The 5,488-nt window shown below is 44.6% G+C and overlaps 1 protein-coding gene across 2 annotated transcripts in view; it reads left to right on the top strand.

Moving 5' to 3' along the window:
• FAM219A (family with sequence similarity 219 member A) overlaps nt 1-5,488 on the top strand; it is a 129,440-nt gene that overhangs the window by 44,353 nt on the left and 79,599 nt on the right. The gene's annotated exons all lie outside the window — the stretch shown is intronic.

Here is a 5,488-nt window from a genome sequence, read left to right as displayed (position 1 = left end):
GGAGGCCACTCGCATGGTCAGGGGCAGCAGGCTACAGGACCTGAACCTGTTCAGCCTCCACAAGAGAAGGCTGAGGGGGATCTAGTGGCCTGTTATAAACTAGTCAGGGGGGACCAGCAGGCATTGGGGGAGTCCCTGTTCCCCCAAGCACCGCCAGGAGTGACCAGGGATAACGGTCACAAGCTGACAGAGGGGAGATTTAGGTTAGATATCAGGAGACGCGGCTTCACGGTCAGGGCGGCTAGGATCTGGAACCAACTTCCAAGAGAAGTGGTGCTGGCCCCTACCCTGGGGGGCTTTAAGACGAGGCTTAACAGTCACCTTGCTGGGGTCATTGACCCCAGTACTCTTTCCTGCCATGGCAGGGGTTGGACTTGATGATCTGCTCAGGTCCCTTCCAACCCTACTAACTCTGAAACTATGAAAAGCAGTTCTTTATCTGTGCTGTACCAGAATGCATTAGACAATGCTTCTAAAAAAGGCGGGGTGGGGAGGAGCTGCATTTCATTAGTCTGAGTCAAGGTTTTGTCACTTCTTAGATAGAAGAAATGAAGATTTCTCTTTGGGGGAAGAGTAATAGGAATTGTTCAGAGTCTTCTTGTTTGTACATAGGCTTCTAAGTTGGTTCTTGGACCTCAATGCTGTTGGCCAGTTGAAGGCCAGCATTGATGGTCTTGCTGTGCAACCCTGTATAGTTCATCTTTGCGATCCCAGTGTGCTTTACAAAATTTACTAGTTATAGCAAGTGGATATGCAGTATACATGTTGTCTACCACTGAAGCGTAACAGTCTTTGGGACGCAACATAATAATTGTTTAACTGTGCAAATTGGCCAAGCAAGTGAAGAGTATTGCATCTAGTGGAAACTACAGAGGGAACATTAGGGACTCTGTAATGAGCCAATTTGGCATATGTGCAGGACATTAAGGCTAACATCTGTGCTCTCAAAGTGCCATTGAATCTCCAGTCCCAAGTGGCAGAGCTGAAGTGGAAAGGACTGCATCCTCCATCACGATTCTCTTTTCACTGAGTCAAAATGACTTGGGAAGAAAAGTCAATGTTTACCAAATGATTAAGACTTCTAGCATCACCCGGCTTTTGCCTAGGGCTTTCCCAGCCAAATTCTGACGCAGCCTCAGCCCCCTCAGTTTGAGGTGTGAGTACATTACAGTTTGCACCCGTCTGGCTGCAGCCATGGAAGTAGATTGAAACAGGAGAGGGAGCTTTTATGGCATCAGCCAAGGAAGATGAGGCATTGTAGGGAAGCAGTGTTTAATCAAGCTGGGAAGCAGAGGGGAAGGCTTTCTCTGTTTTTTACCTACCTCCATCATCCAGGCTGCTGTACTTCAATCTCTGTCTGCAGCCAGTACAGAATAATTCAGTCTTTAACTTTGAATAAATCCTGGAAAGCACAGTTTTTCTTTTCCAAGTCTTCTGAGGGGAGGGATCAGTAGCTTATTGTGATTCTCATACAGTCTGTTAAGTGATCTAATACATGTTGGCTAAATTAAATGAAATTACTTGGGTTATGAAAGACACAAGACATGCTGATTTCAGCTTGAATTACAATGACCTGCTTTCCTGATTCTCCCAAGAAAGGAAGAGAGTTTGCTGATAGCATCGTTCTCATTATACGTTGCTATAATACAGGAAAAATATACTGTAGTCTGGCTTCCCATCTCCAGAGACAAGTATTGTTATATTATAAGATACTGGGTTTTTTAAGTCTTTTAGAGGACTTTCGTAGAATTGTAACTCCGGAACACAAGATAATTTCTAAACAGATGGCTCCCTCCCCAACTGGACCATCAGTAGGATCTTCCCCCCGTTCCATCTTATCTGTTGCCATTACTGGGCGCATCTACACATACAATGAATGTGCCTGAATTTTCTGTGCAGAAAATTTAGGCATGTTAAACTGCTCCCAGGCACACCTCTGCACATGCGCCTGTGTCAGGAGCAATTCAGTCCTGCTCCTGCCCTGCTCTGCCCTCCTGCAGCAGCCAGGGGGAGCTCCAGACTCCCCTGGGTGCTAGTCCCAGGGGAGCAGGTGACATGGTGATCAGGCCTGGGCTCCCGAGGGGCAGGGAAGAGCTGTCCTGGCTCTGGGGACAGCTCCTTCCCAGCTGCACAGAGATTGGGGTAGGGGAGAGCTGTCTCAGCTCTGGCAGCAGCTTCCTCCCAGCTGCACAGAGATCAGGGCTGCCCCAATCTCCACATAGCTGGGAGGAATAGCTCCCCCAGAGCTGGGACAGCTCCTCCTGCCCCACAGAGATCAGGGTTCAGCCAGGAAGCAGATGTGCCCTCCTACTGTCTGGGCTGATCAGGAGCAGTTTGCTCCTTGTCAGCGTCTACATATATGCTTTAGCATATTAATTTAATGCTCCCCTTTTTACTACCTGTATCTGCTGATACTAGAAAATGGTGCATTAGACTAATCTAATGTGCAGTAATTGCCACACACATGTAGACAGTGACAATTTACTGCACATTAGATTAGGCTAATGCTCAGTAAAGAATCTTGTGTAGATGTGCCCACTGACTGCATGAATTTATATACCTTTTCGTAGATATGAGACTCTTATTATAAGAGTTAGCATTTTTCACCTGTCACTGGTAACAGCTGTCACCTGTAATGCTTTCATGAGGCTTAAGTATCTCTAACTACTTAAAGCCCACTCTACTGGAGACTCTTAAATAGTACTCCAATTTTAAAAAATACTACACATATGCATATGCATCCAAATGTAGATAAATTATTAATTCAGTTGTTATGCCTCTGAATGTTGGTGTTAGGAACTGGGGTCTGGGTGATTAGGGAAGGTCACCTGATACATGGGCAAAGTCCAGGGCTCTTATCTGGTCTCATTGCAGCTGGAATCAGTAAGGAAAAGAGGTAGGGGATACTGTTGATCAGTCTGGACAGATCATTTTATATACTCTTCCCTTTAGTATTCACATGCTACCACTGTGAGATACAAGATACTGAGCTAGATGAACTTGTGGCATGACCCAGTGTAGCACTTCTTATGTCCTTGCGTTAGCTAAAATGGAAGCAGTAGTCCCTTGACACTTGAAGGGACCTCATGAGGTCATTTAGTTCAGCCCCCTGCTCAAGGCAGGATTAGCCCTCACTAAACCATCCCAGCCAAGGGTCTGTCTAACCTGCTCTTGAACATTTCAAACATGGAGATTCCATAACTTCTGTAGGTACATGGGGGACGATCACTTGAGATTACCTATTGCTCTCAGTTTATTATTGTTAGTGATTTCATATGTTTTTCTGCCTTTAAAACCTTCCATTTCAAAAAGGCTTAATGAAAGAAAAAATCAGGCTCTCTCCTTTACCGGGGTGGGGTAGGAAGTCTTGTTACATTAGACTTGCTGGAATGGAACCTTTTCACATAAGGATCATCCTTTACTTTGTATTCTGGATTACCTACATAGTCTTCTGCTATTTTTTGTCTTGATGAAAAGTTCTTGCACCGCAGAAGGTAAGATGAACAGCTGTTGCTAGAAAAATGGCAGTAAGTGGTCATACTGAAGAATAAAATCTTGAGCCTCTACGCAGTTATGATTGCAGCATTACCACAGATGTGATACCCATGCTTTACTGCAAGATTGGAATGGTGTCTCCATTCCAACTCATGTGTTACATTTCTCGTGCCCTTTGATTTCTTTTTTTTATTATTATTTTAAATCCAAAAATAATAAATGTCAGCGCTAATAGCTATACAACATTGCAATGAAATTGTAGAGCAATTACTAAAATATTTATACAAGATGGTCGGGCACATCTGAGTTCAAGCCACCGCGAACAGCTGTAATTGAAAATCAGCTTGGCACTGTTCCTGCGTAATTGAGATTCCTGTCCCTGTCCGTGCAAGAGGGTCACTGTCAACACCTCAGCATGAGTTGGGGAATGAAGGCAGTGGGCTAAGCTACCTGCTTAATTCATGTGAGCTGAGAACAGTGCTGACCTGAATGGATGTTGGGTCTGCAGCCATTTTCAAAAACAAAAAAGTGGGTACAGATTCATTCCTTGGGCCCTTGGAGCAGTTGCAATACATGGACCTAAACTGCAATTTCATATCCATTTCTGCTCAAAGCTATTTTGCAGGGACTTTGCATATTATAAGAGCAGAGTGACTTCATCATGCTGTTGTTGGAACCTGGTTCATTTTTCTTCTACAAAGGAAATAGTCCGCAGCTTCTTGATCACTCAGAAGTCATAGGAATAGGAACCTCAAAAGAATTTGTTTCTCGCTAAGCATAAATGCATGTTCAGCATTAAATGTTTTGTTTCATTTCATGCATGCACATTTTAACAAAGAAATAAATGACTACTGCTCTTGTGTGTGCAGAGACAAAGGTGAAGGTCCTCAGAATATCTTGACATCCTGAGATTAAGCTTCATGCTGCATTATTTTATTTATTTGATTTGTGTGCTGCCCTGTTCCAAAAAAGGCCTAAGTAAGCTTACAATAAAAACAAGCTAACTTCTAAAAAAAGATAAAATAGTAAACGATTAAATAGCTCCCCAAACAGTACCTCAAAATTTAACACTCCCCCTCCCTGTTAAATGCCTGCCCAAATAAGACCTTACCCTGCTTCCAGATCTCCAGGCTCAGCCTCTGTCAGACCTCAAGGGAAAGATGGTTCCAGAGCTGAGGAACAACTACCAAGAAGAACCTGTCCCCATGTTTCTGCTGGGCAAACTTGGTGCAGAGATGGAACTTGCTGGAGGTTGCTGGCAGTTGACCTTGGGGATTGATCTTTGGCACCTTGGGGAGCCAGAGGAGGGCTCTCACCAAAGTCCACCCACCTATTTTGGGCCAGACGCTTGCCTCAATTTTTCTGTCTTCAGTCAGTCTCTAGTGGTTATTACCTTGTCCGGAAGGTTTCCTCTCTTTCTTACTCTGTTTTCTATACTAAGACAATCTTATCACTTCGGCCAGCTGTGATATGAAGCCCGCCATGACGTCTTGATGGAACATTCTGCACGACCACAATCTCGCCTGCCTGCCACGACTTGTTGTTAAGGGAGAAAAATGCCTGGACATGCAGCTTTTGATGTTGTTGGTCCTGAGGTCTGCCTCAGTGTAGTGAGTGCTCCACCAACCCCTACACCCTCGCCTGTTCCACCGGGTCTTAGTTCACAGTCCATATAGTCAGCCTCAGAGCTGTCTAGACACTTCTTATATCTCTGGGTCTAACAAATCAATAGCCACGTTGAGCCTGGTTATCCTCCAACAGGCTTGAAGCAACACAAGGAACTGACTTGTATTTTACCAGTTTTTTCCTGGCCTATTGTCCAGATAGTTGTCTCACTATCCTGCTGTATCTGGAAGGAATCCTCTCCCACTCCAAAGAAAAGAGAAAGGAAAACAAACTTTGACTTCTTCCTGCCCTTATAATCCAGTCTTTATGGTACCTCTTCTCAGACCAGGGGCAACTGCTTGCAACTCTGGTGAGTTAATCTTTGCCC

The sequence above is a fragment of the Crocodylus porosus genome, unplaced genomic scaffold, assembly GCF_001723895.1.
Source record: "Crocodylus porosus isolate Cpor-Errol unplaced genomic scaffold, CroPor_comp1, whole genome shotgun sequence".
Taxonomy (NCBI): Eukaryota; Metazoa; Chordata; order Crocodylia; family Crocodylidae; genus Crocodylus; species Crocodylus porosus.
The sequence above is the reverse complement of the archived record's forward strand: the minus strand, read 5'-3'. Positions and strand labels throughout refer to the sequence as shown.